Genomic DNA, 25,618 nt, shown 5'->3' with positions numbered 1-25,618 from the left:
GCGCTGGTTCTTGAGTTTGCAGCCATATGCCTTTGAGGTCAGACACCGTCGGGGTAGCGACAACAGCAACGCGGACTTCCTCTCCAGGGATCTGCCTCTCCCCGATCAGGAGCAGCTCAGGGGGGAGGTGTGTCACCGGGCAGACGCCGCCCCCCCTTTCATATGCCCGAGGAAAGACGGAGCACAGGAAGAATGGTGGACACCTACCCTTGACAGCCCTGATTTGTTTTCTTTGCAGCCCGCTCCTAAAAACAATAAAGATGGAGACGTTTGGATGCCCGAGGACCCCAGTATAGAGCCCTGTACCTTTAACTGGAACACATCCTCAATAAGCCCCGCCCACGGAGGAGACGTCGACTATGAGGAGCCTATCAGCAGGCGGGGACAAGGAAGAAAAGACGGACCGGAAGCCGTCGAATCCGGAAGGAGAGAACGACCGTGGAGAGAGACAAACAGACGGAGCTCGAGAAAAAGAAGAAGACAGTGAGGAGCCGCCTCAAGGATCGCGCCGCGAAGAAGGAGAGCCTGAAGGCCAACGTTCCCGTGTCTCGCCCAGCCACACCTCTGGAGGGGTGTGGCTCACACAGGTACGGAGTCGAGTGGCGGGCTGGGTCGGGAGGTAGTAGAAGGGAGCGTAAGGATCAAAGTAATCCCGTGCGAATAGAAACGCTGCGCAAGAGCTTTACCCCTCACGCCCTCCTCCTATCACATGCACTCCCTACCGCATAAGAAGCCAGGGTTACACTGTGGTGAACCCCCACGCACACTCCCTCCCTTTTAGGAGACGGGCAAAAGCCCCGAACAAAAGAGCTGAATCTTCTCTTTTCTTTTTATGCCTACACCCTCCCGGCGCTGCCACTCGTGGGATTGAAGGTCAAGTCTACCGAGGGAAGCCGCGTCAGAGGTCCGAAGTCCTGGGTCATACTTCCAGGAGCCCTGGAAAAGCCTCAAATCAAACGGACAGGAGGAGACCGACTATTGAATGTTCCACATCTCTCACCAGGGACAATAGACTTCCTTTTTGTTTCCGCCCCAAAAACCGACTTTTGTATAGAAATAAAGCACAGTCTGGAGCACTCTAACGTTGTTACTAATTCTACGACTCAGCCCCTTTACCCGCTCCCTTACATCAGCTCTTCAGGTGCCACTAACTCAGTGCACCACAACTCATGGACCCTTTCTGATTGAAGTTTGTGCTGAGGACAGCTCACACAGCAATGTCACCTCAGGCAGTGGGGAAGACCTGGGACGATGATGAGGAAGATGATGCAGGGGTAACACACCCCACTGCAGCTGCAGCAGGAATATCCAGAAGAGACACAATCCTAGACAATTACTTCACATGAACACGCTCATCTCTGGTACCCCAACCTAGGTGCACTGCAACTCAGGGACCCTTTTGGTTGCATATTGGGTGACCTTTGTACTTGCTCCGGCTACCACCATGATGCTTCGCAGTTGTTTGTGTTATGTTGGTGTTTTCTGTTTCCGCTTTAATAGTGCTCACTGTTCAAGTTGTTGCCAGCACCATCCACTCCATGAGGGCTGGCTTACACTCAACCCACACCCATCCAGCACAGGCATAACTGGACATGTGACCCTGGCAATAAAAGGGGCCGGGCGCACGTGCCCGTACCCAGTTCCACAAACTATCTAAGTGTGTTCGTGTGGCCATTATGTATGCATGAGGGCCACCGGGGCTCTGGGTGTGGTTAAGTTTTGGCCTTGCCAAGGCAGTAACTAATGAGTGTGTCTCTGTTGTAGTGTCGGCGCCACCCACCACGCAATGGACAATGTTGCAATGTAGCATGCCCCCGGCTCGGCTGAAGGGGTAAATGAGGTAGTGCAGGCCCGCTCGGAGTCCGGGATCATACATGCCAACTGTTGTATGTGTCACTATTACTGCAGCATAAGCCACAGGTCAACCCTCAACGGCAACGCGAGTTCAGCCAGCAATGAACTCTGCATCTGTGTCTGCCCCATCCTTACCAAAGGCCTACACACTTGGCCGCCCACCTCAACGCACAACATCACAGTGTAATTTTCAGGCTTGTGGACATGCGCAGACAGGCATGACAATGGTGTGCCGTGGGAGCGCAAGTGATGCAACCTCATTGCGCACAATAGTAAATAGGCTCGGGGAGAGGAGCAGCAGTGAGGCTACGTAATACACATTGATGCCGCTCATTTGCTACAAGCAGTACATGTCAAACAGAAATCACTAAGTCACACATATCACACACCAATGAACCAGAGAGCCTGCCAACACATCATGCAGAACCAACTATTGACTCATGTCTCTTTGCACTGTCACAGGTGACCAAGGATATGCACTCTGCTCTTGGATGATGACACCCCTCCGAGCCCCGAACACACAGGCCCAGAGGCGGTACAATGCGGCCCACAAATGCACCACGGGCATCGTGCCCTGCTCCTTAACGCATGTGGTCCACACTCAGCCACCTCAGTGTCGTGGCGTGCACGATGTCATGATGATTGGCCTGCAGCCATGCTAATCGTCATGTTGTGTCACTTGCATTGTCAGTGTGGCTCACAAATACACATCTTTGCTGGGTTTTGCACATGTGCATGTGTTGGTGTTGAGAGGCTAACTTCTGAATAGGACTACCTAACTGGGTACTGTAAGGTATCAAATTAATCGTGGTATTAGACCCAACCTAATGCCCAGGTCGAATTTTATTTCACTATTAAAGTGATGCAACTTTTAGAAAGTTGCCACTCTGTGAGCCCGCTGGTCCTGTAGCCTCACATGGGCACTGGCCCACAGACAGCATTTTGCCTGCCTGGGAAGTCGTGTGAACGACTCCCAGGCTCGAAAATAGCAGAAGCCAGCTGCAGGGAGCCGAAGCCACTCGAGGTGGTAGCCCAAACGGCGAGCTTCAAAGGCGAAGCCAGCTTTGGTGGGCAAATGGAGATAACACTCCCCAGGGGCTGCACTTTGATTAGGTAGACAGGCTGAATATGGGGCCAAAGAGGGAAGACCAGTGCCCAAACCAGTTTTCCCGTGGGCATATAGTCCACACGTAGCCACACCTCTAACCTCCTAACAGCTGAGCAAAGTTGTCAACATCATGGGAGTGTACAGGATAGTGTACTCTGGGACTGTTAGGTGCCGCACATTGCCGGTAGTCATCACCAGAAGGGAGGGGACCTTGTAGCCCATTGGCAAGGGACCATGTGGGTCCCTCGGGCACATTCCTGGGATAACAATGGCACCCCTGGCAACCTGAACCTAAGATCACGTTGGAATTGGAACGAGGACTGAAGAAAGACTACCCTGCTGCTCCTGTACTGCACTGTCTGTTTGACTGCACCTGCTGCACTTTTGAGCTACCAAAGGTGGGACTTTGCCTTTGGCTCCTGGCGTGGGGCAAAGCCATACCTCAGCCCCAAAGCAGTGACTCCAAGGATCAGCTGGTTGATCCCCCGAACCAGCTCCAGTGACAAAAGAGCCTCAGAAGCTCAAACCAACAAGTTGGTAGCCACTGGAGAAGATCTGCTTCTAGCTGCCAATGGGCATCCCAAGAGGCTGGTCCTCGATGACCAAAAGTTGCACCCGAGTCAGCCGAACCCGTGGTGCTCACCCAAGAGGGACACTAACTCCCGCTAAAGGATTTCGCCCCAACCGCTGTGCTCAATGACTAGTAGCCCAGCAGCACCTGACCTTCTGCTGTCTGGAAGAGGACTTCATGGGGCCCTGGCCTCTGTGGCCAAAGTCGTCCCACATCCCTTGTGAACCGAGAAATCACCACAAAGGCACCCCATCATCAGGACCACTTATTTATTGTCTATAGTGATCGTGCTGTAAAGTCTAGAACTGGACTGGAAGACACTCTAGTGGCCAGGTAACTGGCCAAATATATCCCACTGGCCCCCTAGGCGTTTTCCCTGTTGGATCTGGTCACCCAAGCCGGCCCAAAGTAGCTGAACTAACTATTGTAAACTTTTGAAAGGTTTACAAACTTTTTTGTTGATTAATGCCTGTTTGTGATTGGAATTGAAAGTGATAAAACCTTTAAAAATCAGTATCTCCATTACACTCCGGTGGTTTGAAGGTTTCCACCTTTATCTGATGATTCTGAAGACTTCTGTGCACATTATCGCAGGAAGGAGCCTGAATCACCAACTTTACATACAGCCATTAGAAAGGTATATAAAGCTGAATGGAAAGAAGAGGACAGGCATACTTTTCCTCATTTCTTGAATGGAAGTGTAACGCCCTGAACGTCTCAGGATCGTTTAACAGACACGATAATGAGAACGCAACCACTTGTGAAGGTTTAGTTATTTTAATGAAGGCAAAAATAATACAAGGAATAAACAAAGGTTATAGTCACTGGAATCCTCCAGGCTAAGTACGTTACCAGCCCACAGCACGGATGGTCCTAACCGTCCTCTGCATATACGCCGATCCCGGCGTATGCCAACAGAGGGCAGAAATGAAATGGCCGACAATGCCAATCGGTAGGCTGTGAGGGGCACGAAGAGTGTTGGGGAGAATCGAGGAGTCAGGGAAACACCCAGCCGGGGTCTCTACCTGAAGGGAGCAGCCGCTCAACCTCTTCCTCAGACTGCACCGGGACGCGGAGTCACCTCCTGGTGATGCGTCACCGATACCCCAATCACAAGCAAAGAAGACTGAACCGAGAGCAGCCGCTCGATCGATCCTGTGGACTTCCGAGTCTGTAACGCGGCAAACACCTCCTGGTGTGCGTTACAGCTGGCAGTCCCTGTATCTCTGGTCGGGCTGGAAGTTACGACTCCAACCAGCAAAAGCGCCACCGCGCTTTGACTCAGCCGAGTCAAAAGCGAAGCTCAATGGTTATCCGGTAGAGCTTCCGGGTCCTTCACAGGTGACGATGGGGCAAGACACGGCCCAGGGAGTAACGACTCGACCTACCTCCGTTCTTGCCTTACTGGAGCACCACTCCGGAACACTGCTCTTCACTAAGCAGGTACGTCGGTGTAAACACAATATCCGACAGCGTTGTACCTCCCGGTTCCTCCCTTTATAGGGCGTGTTTTCCTTGAGTTATGTAACAGCTCTCCTGTTTACATAAGGGCGTGTTTTCCTTGAGTTATGTAACAGCTCTCCTGTTTACATAAGGGCGTGTTTTCCTTGAGTTATGTAACAGCTCTCCTGTTTACATAACCTCTCAACCGCTAAGCATCCTGGGAGATGTAGTCCGTTTTCGCTGGTTACCGTTTTCCTCCCCTCGCATGACAGGAATTCTTGACAGGAAGATACTCCATTGTGTGGTTTTCAGGAGTGTCCTTTAGCGATTAAGGTAGTTTCACTGATGGCGGGTCTGGCAACACAGGTGTCTATTTTGGAAGATGCTACTCCTACAGACCAGGTTGATAGAAGAGTGGATTTTTCTTGAAAAGATCATATGCAGTATCTAGCTTTGGTATAAGGGTGGCCACTTATGCCATTACCTGCGATAGCAGCCGCAAAAAACATTGCCACAGATGACACCGGCAACGAACGCTAATGAGATGCAGAGTAGGCGTTCCCGTGCAAAAAGCCGCGACAACACCACTTCGCAACATTCTCAACGACCAGCCTGATAGGCGATAAGATCACAAAACAGGCGATAATGCGCGTTAGCAGCTGGGATTTAACATCTGCTCTTACCTGGTGTAAAGTCGGACGACAACCTGCACCATAAAAGGGAGCCCAACCCGGAGCCACACCTGAAGATAAACAGATGCCATGGAGCTACTGAACATGCAGCTCGGAGTCCCATGAGGGCCACAACACCCACTGCCACCACCCTCAGGCCCGCCACCCCTCCCCCCGACTACCGCAGCGGCAGCACAGACAAAGACAGCGGACCTTCAGAAAACGCACCAGCCTCACAGACTGAACACCAGAGGATGTCAATTCCCACTTCACACCGCCACCGCACACAATTACCGCAACAGGAAGCACACGCATACCATCAATGTGCAGGCAATAGTGGACCACCAGGGACTCTTCACCAATGTCGTTGCCAACTACCCAGGCAGTGTGCATGATTCCTTCACCTTCCGACGGTCCATCATCAACCAGTGCTTTGAGGCTGGCACCTATGGGACTGCATTGCTCGTTAGTAAGTAACAAATAAACCCACCACACACCTCAACTCCACAAGCATGCAACTCACAACTCTGGGAATGCACATGTTACAAACTCACATACAACATGCCAAACAACATGCCCACCTACCAGACACAGCAGCACAACTTATTGTGGTAACCTGGGCTAGCCATGTACACTAGCCACCAACGGCATGGCACCTCAGCCACACAATAGCAGAATGTGGGGAGACGTGGGAACCAGGCATGGGCGAAGGAGGCAAGTGACACATGAATGAGAATGTACACAATGCCAAGTGTGACGTGGATGTGCTGTACAGACTGCAGTATGCAGACCACAGACGTGCCCATGTCGACATACACTGCTGGTGTTTAGAGTGTAGAGAACAGTGGACGCAACCATGTTACCCCAGGCAGTGGGAAGATCACGGAAATGTAGCTTATTACGTCCCCCCGTGAGCGGAGTGGGCTGGCCCGGCGTACGCCAGGCGAGCGTAAGAGTGTGAATAAAAAGCCAGTTGCTCTGGGCGTAGTTCTCCTCCAGAATGGCTAACGTGTCTGCCAGTGCAGTGCTTCTCACCCTGCCATCATGTGCGCCTGCCGCACCCCAGGGGCCACAGGTCCCCAGACCCGTCTTCGCCACCCCTCCACAACCAGGCCACACCGCTCACCTGCAGACACCGGCGTGTGCCAAACAGGGCCCACCACGTGCCTGTGCAAGCTCCAAGCCCGAGGCCCGCGACCTTGGCAGCCTCCTCAGACCATCACGGCGTTCGCCACACAGGCACCCAGCACTCCTTTCTCGTTGACGTACTCCACCGGCCTACACTGCAGTCATGTAGGTCACACATTTGGAATTGAGTCTTGATTATACAATGGCAGAGTACACACTTTATGGCTGAGTTTATATCACTGTACTCCCTTCGATGTGGTGCCACCTACTCTGTGCATAGCATTCGAAGACACCTGTCTGTGGTCCCTTGCTGACTACTGCCTTCAGCCTACACTGCGGTCCAGCAGGCCTCACATTAATCCAATCCAGTACGGACCAGGCAGGACACGGCATTATCGCAGGCTGCACACACGCTCAGCTCTGGTGCTTCTACCTCCGTCAACCACAAATCATCGCCACATGCCATTCCAACATTGTGTGTGAGAGTTCCAGGAGGAGCTGGCTGAACAGCGGTTGGCCTTTGCTGGGTTTTGCACATGTGCATGTGTTGGTGTTGAGATTGGTGATGTGTGGGGTGGGACACCTTTGGGGACATGGGGTACGGGGGTCTACTTGGTGTTTGTATGTGTGCTGCAGTGTGCCACGGGGAGCAGGGACATAATCAGGAGTCATTGTGGTGGTGCAGTGTGCTATATTGAATTGTGCATGTGTCAAGGACACGCGCGGCCAACTCTCAAAACTACGGAGTCTCTTCCGTTTAGCGCTGTAGAGACCCAGAGACTACATGTCCCATGACCACTAGCACCGCAGGCATGCGCGCGCAGACGCGGAAGGCTTCAAAGAGCACTTCCGCGCTGGCGGCGTTGCCGATTATCCTGATTGTAGTGAGGACGCAGCGTGTCTTGGTTGCAGTCCTCGTTCCTTCGTCTGAACCCTCAGCGTTTCCACGGGATTTGGTGGCCGTACAGAGCGGTGATCTCCGGTTTTTTGGTCCTTGTTCCGCAGCAGCCTGTTGACAGTGGGCAACGCGTGCAGAGCTGGCGTTTCTCTTCCTCCGGTTGGGGTATTGGTAAGGGTGCTGTGCACCGCCTCGCGTTAACCAATCTCCACCGCTTGGGACAATCCCCTTCTAGAAATCCTCGGTTACGCCTAGCAATAACTGACTTAAGCAAGGCGCTGAGTGGAATGTCCGCACCTGGTGTTCCTCCTCGTTGGAGGGCCACACGTTTGTAGGCTATTGCGAGTTGCAGGAATACCGGTGTTGGAACCCTATCCATTCCACGGGCATTAAGTATTTATGGAACTCATAACAAGACCGTGTGGTGTTTAACACGTAACTTTGGTCACTTGTATTCCGCACACAGGAATGTGGAATTGTTATTTGATTTCGTTATTGTATCACCTACAGAAAGGTCATAGCACATAAACTGTCCTGATTGTGTTTCCTTAGCAGGGGTATGTGGTTGACAGGTGAAGAGCTCATACTACCTCTGTGATGCAGAACGCCTATAACACATGGGTACGTTGGGGGTTAGAAAAGAAATACTAGAGAATACCCTAATTGTCGTGGTGGCGTATAATTAATCCTGTGCTCTCTCTTATAGTGGGACATCACTGTTATTATTTGAACAAGCCTAGTCCTCAGGACCCTCGAGCTGAGGGTGAAAAGACCGAAGGCCACACTTGATGAAAATTGTACTCCATTATTTTCCTTTACAGGTAGTGTGGATAGTGAGGGAACTGCACTCACATACGACCTAGTAGGGGAGAGAGGTGGGTGGAGGATCAGTGTTTAACGTGCTGTTCTTATATCATTTCAGATCTCCTTCCCCGCTGTCCCCTCCCTTTCCTTCCCTCACTCGACCACTTCAATAATCTGCACTGTAATAGCCATCAGATTTGAAGCTGTCGAGGGGTGGACCATAACGAGCATCGTTCCGATCCTGAGGAGCTGAGGAACCCGACAGCATGTGTGCCATTGTGCACATCTCCCCCCTTCCCCCAGTCCCTGGTCGGTACCCACCCTTTTGATGTTGTGTCAGGTCTTGTTGCGCACTGTCCGGATCCCCAACTCCTGGCACCGTATCCCGACTGATGACTGGGGCCACCATTTTCTCATTGTCATCCGGCTCCTGGTGTGCCGCTGGACCCCCACCTCCATTGAGCGTTGCTGCTTTCATGTTGGCATCAAGTTTCTTCTTGAATTTGCCCTTCAAATCATTCCAGCGCCTCTTGACCTCTTCCATTGCCCTCCTCAACGCTGCAACAGCATTCACATGGTCCAAGATGGTCTGCCATATTTGCGTCTTTGTTTCCAATGACACGTTGGAGGTGCCAAACAGTTGTTGGTAGTGTTCTATCTCCTCCGTTACGATGATCCTGTTTTTCTGCGGACTGAACCGAGTCTTCTTCTTCTCCTTGGCCTTCCCCGACCCGAGGTTCCTTGCTGGTCGTCTGTGGGGCTTGTGGGGTTTGCGTTGTCCTCTGCACTCGGTCCGGGTGCATCCATGGTGCTACGCAGTTGATTGTTTTCGCTTTTTTTTTGTTCTGCTTTTATGGTGCATTTTCCCGCATGACGCATGGGAATTGCAGGCCTGTCGCTGGTCATTGCTGATTTTTGTATTGCGATTGTGCACATCGCATCTTTTTTCGCGTTCGTGTTTCGCGCTTTTTCGGCGTCGCGTTGGTTTTAACGCAGTCATTTGACGCGTTATCGTGAGACTATCGCATGGTGCCGCCGGGTTGAGAATACTACGTTAACACGGCTTTGATTTGTTTTCCGTGATAGACTGCGATATGCAAAGTTGCATTAAGCTAATTTGGCGATGATTATCACAAGCTCTTGAGAATACCCCCATAGTTCCTTCAGGTCGTCAGGGTAGGATACGGAATAGACTTCCATTGCATTTCCCCAGAGTTTTTTGTGTGACTCAGATTCTTGCATGCAAAGTAAAAAAGAGGCTTTGATATTGGGGATACAAAAACTTTTATTAAAGGCAATTGTACTTGTTCCATTCTGTTTTGGTGGCGAAACAGTCGGGGGATTACAGACCGGTCCTGGGCATAAATTCGGTGAATGCTTTCATTCCTCGTGTGAAATTCAAGATGTCCTGCATCCATATGATAATGCTGTTTGTCTACAAGGGCAATTATTTTGCCTCCATAGCTCTCCACGATGCTTACCTGCATGTCCCGATACACACATCTTCACAGAAGTTCCTAAGCTTCTGTGTGGTACAGAGTCACTGTCTGTTTCAGGTACTCCCATACGTCTTATCTTATCACCCAGGATTATCACAAAAGTTATGGCACTTTGTTGGAAGTAAGTCATAAATTGGTTATTCAATTATTTCTGTACCTTAATGACAGGCTCATTAGCTTTACTTTTCTTAAGGCTAAAGATGATGTCAGCAAGGTTTGAGATACTCTAAAGCAAGTCAGTCTACTCTTCAATCAGGAAGAATCCCATCTGGTACAGTCATAGACTACGATTCACTGGGGGACTATTCAACACCACTGTGGGACACATCTTTCTTCATCAGTTACAAATACTAAGGCTGCATTCTGTATTGATAAAACTGCTTTCTCTCCTGTCAGAGAGTGGTGGAGGGTTCTTGGTCTAATGGCATCTACTGTCATTATCCTCCCTTGGTCCAGTTTACATCTATAGCCACTAAAGAATTATCTCCTAGCATTTTGTGATCCAGGGCGGCCTCAGTGAGTATCCAGCTTGAACAAGAAATGGAATGGTGGTTAGAGGAATTAAATCTGCAAATTGATTCCCAATTCAGATTCAAATCGACCACAGTTATAACGACAGATGCCGGTCTTCTAGGTTGGGGAACAGTGCTGAACCAGCACCCAGTGCAAGGTCAGTGGTCAACACAAGAACGAAGGAACTCTTCGAATTGCAGGAAACTCCAAGGTGTACAATTAGCTCTGCTACGTTTTGCACCATTAATACAACATCAAGTGGTATAGATCAGAACAGTGATGAGCTCTATAAATCATGAGGGCAGTTGCAGAGTTCAATTACTGAACAGTTTTGTTCACAAGATTTGTTTATAGGCAGAACACAACCTCTCAGCATTGGTATAGGTCTGCTAGTGAGAGAGAATTGGGTTGCAGATCAGTACATCGGAGTCTTCCCTTCAATTACAAAATTATTATAAAGGCAGCTATTCCTGCAACTGATTAAGAGGTTTGACCACCCCATAGGTGGATTTATTTGCCTTGTGGGAAAATACTCTGCTCACAAGTTCTGCACACTTACACCATCTCAAAAAGCCAGTAGAGTAAACACAATGTCCTTTCCTTGGTCAGAAGACATTCTTCATGCTGTCACCCGATTCTGCTGATCCCAAAGGGTGTTGCAGAAGATCAAATACAAGGCGAATATGCTGCTAGTAGCTCCAGTGTGGAATCATTGTCCATGGTTCTCTCTTCTGCAGCTAGCAGTTGCTCTTCCCTAGATTATCGCATTGGATCCTTATCCGTTTAGCGGGCCCTCGGCTGTCATGCCTAACCCTCCAGAGACTCAAATCGGGGCTTAGATCTTGAGAGGTTATGTTTGGAGGAAAGAGGCTGTTCGCCGGAGGTAGCATCATTAGTTTAACGGTCATGGCATCCCTCTACCATTAAGTTGTATGGTAGACATTGGCAATACTTTAATAAGTGGTGCCTTAAACAAACCTCAGGAGTTCTGATGGAGCAGATGTTGATTCTTGATTTGTGAAGTATGGGGTTTATTTTATTTTTTTATTTACGGAGTTGTATATAGCACGAACTTCACCCGAATCGGGTATCAGAGCGCTTTACATAGCACCAGTTGCGTTACATGAGGACACATTAATTTTTATTTTCATTGTTAGGCACGGGGAGATTAAGTGATTTGCCCACAATCACAGGATGTTCAGCGTCATTGCTGAGACTCAAATCCAGCACCCCAGATTCGAGGTCGACCGCCCTAGCTGTTAGGCCAACTCCTCTGACTTAGGGTTGGCAGTATCTACATTAAGAGCTCCGTGGGCTGCAGTAAGAGCCCTCACGGATCCTTAGTTTGAGGGAGTGGCCTCTTTGGTCGCTAGGCTGTTGAGTCTTTCTTCTTAAGAAGCCACTCTTTTGTAATATATTGTCTTCCTGGGATCTACCGCTCGTGCTTCAGGCTTTGCAGAGAAAACCTTTGAGCTGTTAGTTCAGGTAGAGTTTAAATTTCTGACGGCTAACGCAGTATTTTTACAGGCAATGACATCTGGTAGGAAGGTTGGGGAACTAGGAGCATTGTTATCAAACGAACCATTTTTGAGATTTTTTGCCGATAAAGTGGTGCAATGGCATAGTGCACACTTTGTCCCTTAGGTAATATCTCTGTTTCACTGTTTGAAGTATTTGGTGCTACCCATGTTGTCTCTCTCCACAGTCAGAGGAACATAAAGCCCCCCAATTGCTAGATGAGGATAGGGCACTAAAATATTTCAGGAAAATATAAATACTATTTGTGACATTAGGTTTAGTGGGCCAGGGCTTAAATCAATCTACTGCTACTCTGGATAGGTGGGTGAACATGTCCGTAGTGATGCCTTATTGGTTAGAAGACAGGCAGTTGCCAGTGTTAAAGCAGGGACGATCCACTCAAGGTTTTGAAACATACTGAGCTGCTTTCAAATGTTCTAATTTGTGTGAGATTTCTAACAGGCCGTATGGGTCTCACGAAACTCTTTCATTAATCACAATAGGTAAGTGTTAGGAGTATTCATTTCAGCATTTGGTGAATCCTTATTCGAATCAGTGATAGATGAGTAGTTTATGATATTTTGTTTTATGTTTCAATATGTGAATGATGTTTTTTCAGCATTTCCCGGAGTGATGCTGTCTCATTGCCTTTGTACCTGCTCAATAGGTAAGGAATGTGACAGAAAAGAGACACAAAGTGGTAACTGCCATATCCTTACCAGTGATCTTCATTACTCCGAGTTCTACTCTTCCCCATCATAGTCCAGGTTTCCCATTTATGTGTTTTTATATAGAGTAAACTATACCCATAGGTGTCAGAGCGCTTTACAATAGAACCAGTTACATTACATAAGGACTTCAGAGTACATAAATTACATAAAACATACAAACGGATAAACTTTAAATTCACATAAAATTGTAGTAAGTACATGAGCCTACTACAGATACTAGTGGATAGTTATATAAATACAAGTTGCAAATTCACTCACAGTTACATTTTAAGAAAAGTTTAAGCGATTAGAGTTGGATAAATATATATTAGATATTTACACAGCATTATCTTCTCACCATTGCTGGAGTTCTTGCTTTCAGCTCTGCTTTCAGGGTGTTGTTACACTGACAGGCGGTGATCATGGGCCTGTAGGGATCCCTGAGCTGGTGATATCCAGATGTCCTCCACACTTGTTGGGATGGTGGCTTACCAGCTGGGCCCTAGCACAATGAAGTGGATGTCAGTTCCCCTCAAAGGAGCTGCGGCGGGGCAGCAGGTCAACCCTGCCCCTTCGTCTCCCTCAGTCTTCCGTTTGTGTGCCACAAAGTCCATGCCCACACCCATGGCCGCCCCACAGGATCTGCGGTGTCGCCGCTGCCCCATTTTCAGCGGTCGCGGATGCCACGATGCCGCATTGGCAAAGGATGCTTTCCCACGGGAGGCACAAGCCCACAAGGGCCTACTCTCTGGATCAGGAGAGCACCTGAAATCAGCTTTAGCCGAGGTCTAGGGAGGGCCGGCCTCCTCCATGTGGCATCCCCACAAGGCAGGGGCCGCGGCCCTCTCTACCAGGCCTGAGAAGAAAAGACCGGCCATCAGTCCTTCTCAATGCGGACATGTCCAGGTAGCAAGCGACCCAGTCTCCTCTCCCTCCTCTGGCCTAGGCCTACTGCCGGCAGGCCGCAATGTCCGCGCCCAAGGCCGCAAAATGGGACATGCAGATCCGCCCAGGCAGCTGCCACCCCTACAACAGCCGCAACATCAACTGGGGTATATGGGCGGACAGCGGGTCCCTGGGGAGTGCCTTCTCTGACAAGAATAGCAACAAATGACAAAGGGGGGTCGGGAGCAGTCTCAAGCTGCAACCGCCATCTTGGCGTGCCCTCGCCTGTTTCCATCACTCCCAATCCCCGTTCTTCAGTTTTATTTGCTTGGTATGACAGGATGTGAGCTGAGTACCCCAGCCTTTTATAAAGGTGACAGAATGTAGGCTGGATGCCATATTGGGAGGATCAATAATTATGTTTTAAGCATGGTGGCTTGTGTAGTGGGAGGAGGTGATTCTCAATAGGTAAGGGTTGTGAAAGAAGAGTAGATTACCGGTAAGTACCGGCCAATACATCTGCTTATAATGAGAGGCCTTGGAAAGCCATGTGAGATTAGCAGGAGTGAAGGGGCTTTTGCAGTCAGGGGGAGTAGTTTCCATTGGTGCACAGGTACAGTGGCGTCATGGCCAGCTGAACCCTGATTTTTGTTGTATTTCACAGTTGAAAAAGTGTCAAGGGGCCCATTGCCTTCTTTGCACTGGGGCACACGGCACCACACTGCCTTTGCCACAGGGTGCATTGGCATGTAAAGATCCCTTGGTTGTATTAATGAACTGCTACTATTTGAATGGCCTCACAAAAATGCAAGCGGAGCCAGCTGTAAGCGTTCATCTTGCAGAGCTACTTGGATGGCTCAACTCCATCAAGCCATGAGGAGTACCATGACTGAGCACAATGGAACAGGGAACCAAGACTATAGGAGAAACAAGAAAAAGAGAAAGAATAAGTGATAGCAAAATAAAAAGAGATAAGCAGGGGGAGAAAGAAGGAGGTAGCGAGATGCAAGCGAGTCAGAGGGAGAAAGGGGAAGGATGAGGCAGATAGTGGGAGAAAGTGTATTTACACAATTTTATGTAGTACGAACATTACCCAAAGGTGCCGGAGCACTTTACAATAAAACAGAAAGTTGTTCCATAAAGGTCTAATATTACAGAATATTACCAATTGTCCGAAAAGGTGGTTATGTTACAAAGCTCCAGAGCATTACAATGAAATGGAGGTCGAGCAGTTAAACTCGGGCAGTGGTGAAATGATAGACCATGGAGGTGATATCCCACGCTAAAAGTAAACTAAGATGTCCTTGGCTGAAATGTCTTTGAAAGAGAAAGGCTTTCAGCTCCGATTTGAAGATTGCCAGCGAGGTGGTGGTGCATAGGTTCAGAGTTCCATAGTTTAAGGCTGCTCCTATGATTTTTCAGCAGCTTGTGGCTCTTAGAATGAAGCGGTACCTTGGCTCTGCTCTTCCTGGGAGTTTTCTGCCCTCCACACTGCTACAAAATACACAGCACAAAGAGTGTGCGTCTTGTAGTGTCTGTGCTTCGAGAGTTGGGTTAGCATTTTGCAGTTTATATTCGGACAGTGGTGGCTCCTCCGCTAGGGCGGAGGAGCGTCGCCCCACTGGAAAAAAGGAAAAATAAAATTGTTATCATTTTATTTTTCCTATATACACGTCACTGGCTTTCGGGCGGGGCGGAGTGGGGTGATGGAGTAGGGAGAGGAGTGGTTTTCACTCCTGAAGTGACCAGGACTGCTTGGCCGGCCCTCGCAGGCCGCCCCAAGCAGTCCTGTGCACTTTGCATATCCACCAACTGTAATAAAGTGAGATCTATACTTGTAGATATACGTAGAGGCTTTAATGAATAAACCCCATCCATCGACTCGCTGGCCAACTGCCAACCCACGAACCCTCTGTAGACCTGTTTCCACGCTAGAACAAAGAACGTGGAACCAGGCCATGTCACACTTCTTCCCTCTTACATTCGAAATACAATTTGCAATAAATTAACAGCAAGAAACAAAGATGAAAAACAAGAAACTCAACACAACCCTTCATCCTCCTTAAATACACAAGAGAGAGAACACCATATGACAGTAAAAAACATGGTAAAAATATAAATTAATATCTCATAAAATCACGAAGAAAACTTGGGCTTTTGCAGACCCTATCACTCTTTCGAGTAGGCACAGATTCTGTACGAGAAAGAGACGAACCCCCAACAGTACATTCAGGCTCAGGGATCCTTTCTTTGTTAAGTTTAACATGAACAACACAACTATGGTTCCAGATACGACCATCATCAGTTTTAACAGCATTTTTAAACAGTTTAACCACACTCTTCACAGAAGTGAATTTTGACCAATTCTGACAGCCCACAGGAGCTTTAACTTTGACTTGGTCACCAACCTTGAACTCAACTTCCTTACAAGATCGGCGAGCATCTAGATAAACTTTTCTTTTCTGTTGAAGATCTAATTCTTTTCCTCTCCATTCACCAATGTCATTATTCGTGAGACCTTTAGCCAGAATCATCGACCCTGGACACAAGAAAGTATTAGAAGACCTTCCTTTGAATAATTCAAAAGGTGTCTTCCCCATTGAAGAATGTGGTGTAAATCTATAAGCAGAAATACGACTTTGCAACTCAACCCTCCAGTTCACTCTTGCCAGTTGAATGCTTTCCTTCAAAGTTTTGTTCAATCTCTCAATGGCACCATTAGACTCAGGATGATAAAGCGAAATTCTTTTGTGTTCAATGCCACACTTAAGTAAATAATCTTCCATTTCACGTGAACAGAATTGTGGTCCATTGTCCGAAAGTAATGAATTAGGAAAACGTTCACGTTTAAAAATGGAATCTAAAAACTTGATTATACATTGTGTCGTGATGTCTCTAACGGAACTGACTTCAATCCACCTTGAGTATAAATCCATCAACACAATTAAATAAGGGGTTTGATGTTCACCATGAAGAGGACCAACAATGTCAATAGCAACCTCATCCCAAGGGCACATGGGTAATCTCCTATAAACCATTGGTGGTTGTCTGGGCTTGAGGACTTTGTCGCTTAAAAAGCAAGGGACACAATCACAAACTGCACGTTCCACCATGAGATCCAAACAAGGCCACCAAAAATCTTGTCTGATGCCTTCTTTGGTTCTTGAAATACCCATGTGTCCTTCGTGTGCCAACTTGACAATGTTGCTCCTTAAACACTCAGGTGGAACTAGTCTCGTACCTCTAGTTAGGATGCCCTTGACAATGGCTAATTCATTAGAGACTAAAGACCAAGGCTTCACAAGCCTATTTGCCTTGTCTTGTGACAACAATTCCATCACACCCAACAATTCAGAATCTTTACTCAATTCTTCTTTCCACTCATCTTCCTTTATCACACCTAAGGTGATGTCACACACCTTTACATCACACACATCATCCTCTTCTCCCTCACTAAACAGATCCGTTGAGTTCACCGTGTCCACTAAACGTGAGAGACAGTCAGTAGAGACATTAGTACTTCCGGGAATATATTCAAAAATAAAATTATACACCTGCAGAGATATCACCCACCTTCTGATCCTAGAGGAGATAGAGTCAAGACCTTTCTTTTAAAAAATGTCTTTGAGTGGCTTATGATCTGATCTGACAATAAAAGAGGTACCCCAAACAAATTTCTTAAATTTGTTGAGAGCCCAAAAGATGGCAAGAGCTTCTTTTTCTATGACCGAATAGTTGAGCTCAGCACCTTTAAGACACCTGGAAGCACACGCAATTAAATCCTCACAACCATTACGCATCTGCAAAAGTAGTGCGCCCAAACCTTTTTTGCTGGCGTCAGTTACAATATATGTCACATCCCCAGGTTTAAATGCCTGTAAATTGGGTGCATTCTTGAGATCCTTCTTAACACCTAAAAACTCCTCCTTGCACACTTCATCCCACACAAACTCAGCATTCTTGCACAGTAGACGTCTGAGATGAACAGTGTTATCTGCAAAATTCCTAATGAATTTGCTGTAAAATTCAGCCATACCCAAAAACGAGGATAGTTCTTCCTTTGAACACGGTGCCTTCAATTTTTTTATGGTGTCCACCAACTCTTTTTTGGGTCTTACCCCACTACTCGCAATGTGATGCCCAAGATAATCAAGCTCAGTAACACCAAACTTGCATTTATCACGACGTAAAGACAAACCTGCCTTAAGCAATCTTCCCAGTACTCGGTCTACTCTGCCATCGTTCCTCAATGGTCTTCCCACAAATCAAAACATCATCTTGGTAGCATCTGACCCCGAGTATCCCTTTGATGATCTCATTCATTATTCTCTGAAAAACAGAGGCTGCGGACACTAACCCGAAAGGCATCCGTAAGAACTTAAATGCCCCCATGGGAGTTATGAACGCAGTAAGCTCTTGTGAATCCCTACTGAGGGGTACTTGGTGGTATGCAGATGCCAGGTCTAGGGTACTGAAATAACACGCACCATCTAAAGTTGAAACCATTTCTTCAATATTGGGAAGAGGAAACTTGTCCACTACAACCTCCTTGTTAAGTGCGCGAAGATCCACACATAAACGAATCTCATTGTTGGCCTTGCGCGCCACGACAATGGGAGCCAACCACTCTGTGGCCTCCACGGACTCTATCACCCCAATAGCTAGTAACTTGTCAATCTCCTTTTGCACAGCCTCCTGCACACTGATGGGAACCCTCCTCACCGTGGCTGCAATTGGTTTAGCACCAAGCTTAAGTTTAATCCGGTGACTATAACCTTTGAGACAACCCAACTTGTCACTGAACAAACTTTTAAACTTCTTTACAAATTTGCTATCAACATCCTCAATGGACTGCACTTGCACAGGGGGTTTGGCATTGGGGTTGAGAATGATACCCAAATGTGCCTGATGAGTCCAGCTCAGCAAGTTGTCTCCCTTTTCCGCCACATAAACTTTAGCATCAGTAAACCTTCCATTGCATTCTATACAAGTCATAAAATAACCCAACATCTTAATTGGTGTTCCGCCATAGCCTGTGGGTCTAACATCTGATTTCGTTAATTTGATCTTACTCAAAAAAATTATTCTCGAACTCAACCTTAGATATAAAGGTGAGATGAGAGCAAGAGTCAAATTTAATTTTAATCTTCACGTCTCCCACTATGACCCACTCAGAAGGTTGTTCCACACCACACTCATTTACTTGAAAACTAACTTCTCTTACTTCATTCCTGTTGTCTTTTTTGTTACGAAAACGAGTTTTTTTGCGAAATGACCCTTTTTTCCACATTCACTACAAACCACTTTGAGAGCAGGGCATTCTCTTGCATTAGCCATGTGACCAAATCTCCCACAACGATAGCAGGTACCCTGAAATGTCATTTCATTTTTCCTTTCATATCGCATATTAGTTGCTTTATTATCTTCCTCCTTACTTTTGTAGTTGACACTCAGATTTTTTTACAGAATCAACTTTCGATACAGTTGACATACCACCTCTTCTACCTTTCCTATAAGACTCGGTTGTTTATCAACCTTACTCAACTCACCTACACATTTGAGCATGTGCCCCACACGTTTTGCAATGATCATAACTTCATCTAACGGTGGCTCATCCTTTAACCAAAGTTCTTCCCTCATCTTGTCACTGCAACATCTTAAAACAAATTGATCCCTTATTCTATCTTCCACCAACTCCCCAAATTTACAATTCGAAGCCAATTTGCGCAGTGAAGTCACAAATTGCTCCACGGTTTCATCCTTTCCTTGTTCTCTTAAACCAAAGTAATACCGCTCCATAATGGTACTAACCTTTGGCAGATAATGTAAATCCAATTGCTTAATGCATACCTCGTATTCATTTAACCCCCTTTGAACTGCGGGGCTTAGCTGTGGCAAGCTAACACTTCTTGCCCCTCACCCCCTAAGCAGTGAAGTAAAAGTGCTTGTTTCCTCTCCGCACTCCAATTAGTGCCACACACTCTTGCATAATTTTCAAATATTTTCCTCCATTTTTTTCATTTCACAGGAGGTTCCCCTGGATCAGACAGAAAAAACGGGGGCGCAGTGACATTTTGCATCTCCCTGTCTTTTTAAAAAACAATCTACCACTAGAACTCTGAAACTAGCTTTGTTTTGCCTTTTTCCTTACTCAAACAAAAAGATGCCAGATAGACAATCAAAAAAACTAAACAAAAAAAATAAAATAAATCTAACCATTGAGATTCCCACCAAGTCTCGTACATAAATGTTCCCACAGAGGTGCTAGTCAGCCAGTCTCATCCATATATTTATTATATTTCCTTGAGACACAGTGTAAAAGGTGTGCTTGTCACCGTCTTGACAAGCCAATCGCAACAATCCAAGGCATTCTTTAAAGTATATGAAACGAGGTGTGCTTGTCACCGTGACGACAAGCTGTCTTTTTAATAAAAAAAACTTAAATCACCAACCTTTTCTTTTAACCTGCAGTTCTTTAATTTGCTATAACCCAGCAGCTTCACAATGGCCACTGAATAGACAGCATAAACCTTTGGGCCTCTTTATGGCAGGAGCAGCTTGTTTCTTTGTTGTGGCTTGGAAGTAACCTTCGGTCTTGTTTCTACGGGAAGTGGTGCACACCAAAACGACACGTCCAACAGCAGACGATCCAATGCGTGTCAGGAACAACACCAACCCCTTGCTCCCTCTGAGACACTCGCAAACCGGATTAGGCGCTGTACGCTGTTCCCGCCGACTTCCTCCCCTCAACCAAAGACGACCTGGCTGTTTCTTCCTTGCTCCTCCGCCCAGGCAGTTTCCTCCTTTTTCACTTAATCCTGCACATCTCACGATGCTCTCCGATGTTGGGGTTGCTCTACCTTTCTTCCCACGCATGCGTCAATCGTCGCCAGTGTAATAAAGTGAGATCGATACATGTAGATATACGTAGAGGCTTTAATGAATAAACCCCATCCATCGACTCGCTGGCCAACTGCCAACCCACGAACCCTCTGTAGACCTGGTTCCACACTAGAACATAGAACGTGGAACCAGGCCATGTCACACCAACCAGACTGCATTACACCTGGTGAGGAACATGAAAATCCTCCCAGTCCCCGTGGAAGATAAGTCCGAGGCAAGCACCCAATCACCCGCATCAATACACAGAGGTACGGCCGAGGCAAGCACAGGATCACCTGCCTCTCTACACCGAGGCTCGGTCGAGGCAAGCACAAGATCACCTGCCTCACTACACTGAGGTGTGACCGAGGCAAGCACCTGATCACCTGCCTCACTACACTGAGGCAAGCACCCGATCACCTGCCTCACTACACTGAGGTGCGGCCGAGGCAAGCACACGATCACCTGCCTCACTACACCGAAGTACCGCTGAGGCAAGCTCCCGATCACCTGCCTCACTACACCGAGGTTCACACCCAATCACCTGCTTCCCTACACCGAGGTACAGCCGAGGCTTGCACCCGATCATTCCCCCCCCCACACCGAGGTACGGCTGAGGCTCGCACCCAATCACCTGCCTCCCCACACCGAGGTACGGCTAAGGCAAGCACCCAATCAACTGCCTCACTACACAGGGGTACGGCCGAGGCAAGTACCTGATCACCTGCCTCCCCACACCGAGGTACAGCTGAGGCAAGCACAGGATCACCTGCCTCCCTACACCATGGTAGGCTGAGGCAAGCTCCAGATCACCTGCCTCACTACACCGGGGCTAGCACCCGATCACCTGCCTCATTACACCGAGGTATGGCTGAGGCAAGCACCCGATCACCTGCCTCACTACCCTGAGGTACGGCTGCGGCAAGCACCCGATCACCTGCCTCACTACACAGAGGTATGGCTGAGGCAAGCACCCGATCACCTGCCTCTCTACACAGAGGTACAGCCAAGGCTCGCATCCGATCACCTGCATCACTGCACGAGGTACGGCCGAGGCTAGGACCCAATCATCTGCCTCACTACACAGAGGTATGGCTGAGGCAAGGACCCGATCACCTGCCTCACTACACCGAGGTACGGCTAAGGCAAGCACCCAATCAACTGCCTCACTACACAGAGGTACGGCAGAGGCAAGCACAGGATCACTGCCTCACTACACAGGGGTACGGCCGAGGCCAGCACCCGATCACCTGCCTCCCTACACCGAGGTACGCCTGAGGCAAGGACCAGATCATCTGCCTCACTACACAGAGGTACAGCTGAGGCAAGCACCCGATCACCTGCCTCACTACACCGAGGTACGGCTAAGGCAAGCACCCAATCAACTGCCTCACTACAGAGGTACGGCAGAGGCAAGCACAGGATCACTGCCTCACTACACAGGGGTACGGCCGAGGCCAGCACCCGATCACCTGCCTCACTACACCGAGGTACGGCTAAGACAAGCACCCAATCAACTGCCTCACTACACTGGGGCTAGCACCCGATCATCTGCCTCATTACACCAGGGTATGGCTGAGGCAAGCACCCGATCACCTGCCTCACTACACAGAGGCTCGGCCGAGGCAAGAACCCGATACCTGCCTCACTACCCTGAGGTACGGCCGAGGCAGGCACCCGATGAACTGGCTCCCTACAGTGAGGTACGGCCGTGGCAGGCACGTGGTCGCCACACACCGCCGGCGACCGTTATCTCCGCCTCCCGGGAACGGTTCGCGCTCCTTTGGTTTATTCCTGAACTCGTCATTCTAAACCCCGCCCCTGCTTACCTGCGCTGGGCCGTGGGCCAGTAGGCGGCGCTGGCTCGCGCTGCTGTCAGCTGTGCGCGCTCGCGCTGCCCTCCGTCACGTCACGTGTCAGTGACGCGCAGTCCTCCAATGCTGTGCCGTTGGTGCGCGCTCACGGCGCCCGGTTCGTGCCCGCCGGCTGGCACAGGTGCGCGCTCCCGACGCACGCCCCCTCCGCCGCCCGCGAGATCCGGTGAAGAGCCGAGCCGGTGAGGAAGGGGTCCCCGGGGGAGGGAGCCAGGGGCGGGGTCTGAGTCCTGGATATTACAGGGGGGCGGAGGGCAGTACAAGGCGTTACAGGGGGGGGGGGGGGGGGGTGATGGAGGGCCCGGCCCCTGAGAGCTGATAAACCCCCTCCTGCCCCCCCCCCCCCCCCCCCGTGGCCGAGATCAAGGAGGTGACAACTGACTGGACCTGGGGGGCGTCATGTGTTGATTATATTGGGCGGAGGGGGATAGTATATAAAGTGGGCCCATGCTGGGGGTGGGTCTTGCTTCTGGGGGGGGCACAGAGGGTGGGGCTCTGGTGTCGTACGGGGGTGGTTTGGACTGTCAGGATGTGTGTGGGGGTGTTCAGGTTGGTGGTGCCTTGAATGTTGGCCCGGGGTTGAGGTCTTGCAGAAGGCACAGTCCTCTGACCCGGGGGGGGGGGGGGGCAAAGCAGGTGCGGGGGGTGTCAGGTCCGGTCACCTGTGGGACAGACCCAGGGCACTTGTGCTTCGGGGGGGGGGGAGGTCTTGCAGGCTTGGGCTGAGAGGCCCTGAGCTTCACATCTTGGACTAAGAGTAACGGGGGGGGGGGGGGGCAGCGGGGCCCTCAACCCTCCCACCAAGGCCAATGAATACCCGTGAGATAGGGGAGGCTCGGGGGCCCATCCTGTGATGTCACGCCCCCTCACCCTGGTGAGGGGGGTTCACGGAATGGGAGGCGGGGGGGGGGGGTGGGTTCATATGGTTAACACATGCAGAGAGAGTCGTGTTCCCCCAGGGTGGTAGAGGCCTGCGTGTCTTTCAGGGGACGGGGGCTTCCAGGATCTGTCTCCTTAGTGCCCTCTGATGCTATGCTGGGTAGGGTCACTACGGGGAGGGGTGTGGTTAGCATGGCACTACCCATGTGAGTGGCACTAGCAGCAGTAGTGTGCCAAGGGATGGCCGAGGAGCTGGGGGCCCTCGTGTTACAGGGGTCGGGGGTGTCCAGGATCTGACCCCTTAGTGCCCTCTGATGCTATGCTGGGTAGGGTCACTGTGGGGAGGGCTGTGCTTGGCATGCACTGCCCATGTGGGTGGCACTAGTAGCAGTAGTGTGCCAAGAGATGGCCGAGGAGCTGGGGGCTCTCATGTGTTACACGGTGTCGGCGGTTCAAGGATCTGTTTCCTTAGTGCCCTTTGATGCTATGCTGGGTACGGTCACTGTGGGGAGGGTGTGCTTGGCATGGCACTGCCCAAGTGAGTGGCACTAGCAGCAGTAGTGTTCCAAGGGATGGCCGAGGAGCTGGGGGCCCTCATGTGTTACAGGGGGTCGGTGGTTCAATGATCTGTCTCCTTAGTGTCCTCTGATGCTATGCTGGGTGGGGTCACTGTGGGGAGGGTGTGCTTGGCATGCACTGCCCATGTGAGTGGCACTAGCAGCAGTAGTGTGCCAAGGGATGGCCGAAAAGTTGGGGGCGCTCATGTGTTACAGGGGTCGGGGGTGTCCAGGATCTGCCACCTTAGTGCCCTCTGATGCTTATGCTGGGTAGGGTCACTGTGGGGAGGACTTTTGCATGGCACTGCCCATGTGAGTGGCACTAGCAGCAGTAGTGTGCCAAGGGATGGCCAAGGAGCTGGGGCCCCTCATGTGTTACAGGGGTCGGGGGTGTCCAGGATCTGATTCTGACCCCTTAGTGCCCTCTGAAGCTATGCTGGGGTCACTGTGGGGAGGGCTGTGCATGGCACTGCCCATGTGAGTGGCACTAACAGCAGTAGTGTGCCAAGGGATGGCCAAGGAGCTGGGGGCCCTCATGTGTTACAGGGGTCGGGGGTGTCCAGGATCTGATTCTGACCCCTTAGTGCCCTCTGATGCTATGCTGGGGTCACTGTGGGGAGGTCTGTGCATGGCACTGCCCATGTGAGTGGCACTAGCAGCAGTAGTGTGCCAAGGGATGGCCAAGGAGCTGAGGCCCCTCATGTGTTACAGGGGGTCGGTGGTTCAAGGATCTGTCTCCTTAGTCTTCTCTGATGGTATGCTGGGTACGGTCACTGTGGGGAGGGTGTGCTTGGCATGGCACTGCCCATGTGAGTGGCACTAGCAGCAGTAGTGTGCCAAGGGATGGCCGAGGAGCTTGGGGCCAAGCCTGATCTAGGACTTGTGGTGCGATGGAGGCTGTAGACTTCCTTAATACACTGTTAGGGGGTAGATGTGTGTACGAAGCACTCCGAGCTCACTCGCTGCACACTGAAAGTAGGATGAGCAGGACCAGAGCTCTGCATTGTTGGGGAGTGGAGTAGCAAATACCCGTATAATCTCAGAAAATATCACAGTTAAATCTGTTAATCAATAAAAGAGGAAAACACGATGTAAAAATCTCCTTATCCGTTCAGCAGGGTCATTAATACTTCAGAAGTCAAAATGGGACTATGTGGAGCATGGAGAGCACAGGGCCAAATGCTATCCCGTGCATTGCGTTGAGAGTCTCGGATATGGCCTCAGTCTGTCCTTGGCAGCACCTGGCGGTTGTGGACAGTGGACAGGGCACGAAAACCAGAGTCTGATCCTACAGCGCGATATCACTGCGAAATGGAGGTTTTCATGCTGGTGCCCCTTGCCGCTGGGTGACAGTTGAATGGAGAGAGCAGCTTGCACTCCAGCAGAGAATTGGTGCTGGCGGGAGTGGGGAGGGGGGATAGTATATAAGGTGGTCCTATACTGGGGGTAGGTCCTGCTGCTTGGGGGAGGGGGGGGCAGAGGGTTGACTGTTGAATAGAGAGAGCTGCTTACACTCCAACAGCAGATAATTGGTGCGGGGGGGGATGATAGTATATTAGGTGGTCCTATGCTGGGGGTAGGTCTTGCTGCTATGGGGGGGGAGGGGGGTGGCAGAGAGTTGACTGTTGAATGGGGAGAGCAGCTTACACTCCAGCAGGTAATTGGTGCGGGGGGTGGTAGTATATTAGGTGGTCCTATGCTGGGGGTGGGTCTTGCTGCTTTGGAAAGTGGCAGGTGCATTCTTCAAACCAAAGGGCATTACCACAAATTGGTAATGTCCTCCTGGGGTCGAGAAAGCAGTTTTGGCCTTTGCACTCTCAGCTA

General features: G+C 49.8%; 1 protein-coding gene across 3 annotated transcripts in view; it reads left to right on the top strand.

Moving 5' to 3' along the window:
- GNG7 (G protein subunit gamma 7) overlaps positions 1–25,618 on the top strand; it is a 340,568-nt gene that overhangs the window by 81,758 nt on the left and 233,192 nt on the right. The window contains exon 1 of one of the 3 annotated variants that reach the window (XM_085638529.1): positions 22,378–22,540. The exons of 1 other annotated variant lie outside the window; for it this stretch is intronic. The gene's annotated coding sequence lies outside the window, so the exon portion shown is untranslated. Of the gene's footprint in view, positions 1–22,377; positions 22,541–25,618 lie in introns of those variants that run through there. One more of the 3 variants, XM_085638527.1, reaches the window with a different exon arrangement.

The sequence above is a fragment of the Triturus cristatus genome, chromosome 12, assembly GCF_964204655.1.
Source record: "Triturus cristatus chromosome 12, aTriCri1.1, whole genome shotgun sequence".
NCBI classification, from domain to species: Eukaryota; Metazoa; Chordata; class Amphibia; order Caudata; family Salamandridae; genus Triturus; species Triturus cristatus.
This window is presented reverse-complemented; position numbering and strand designations above follow the sequence as displayed.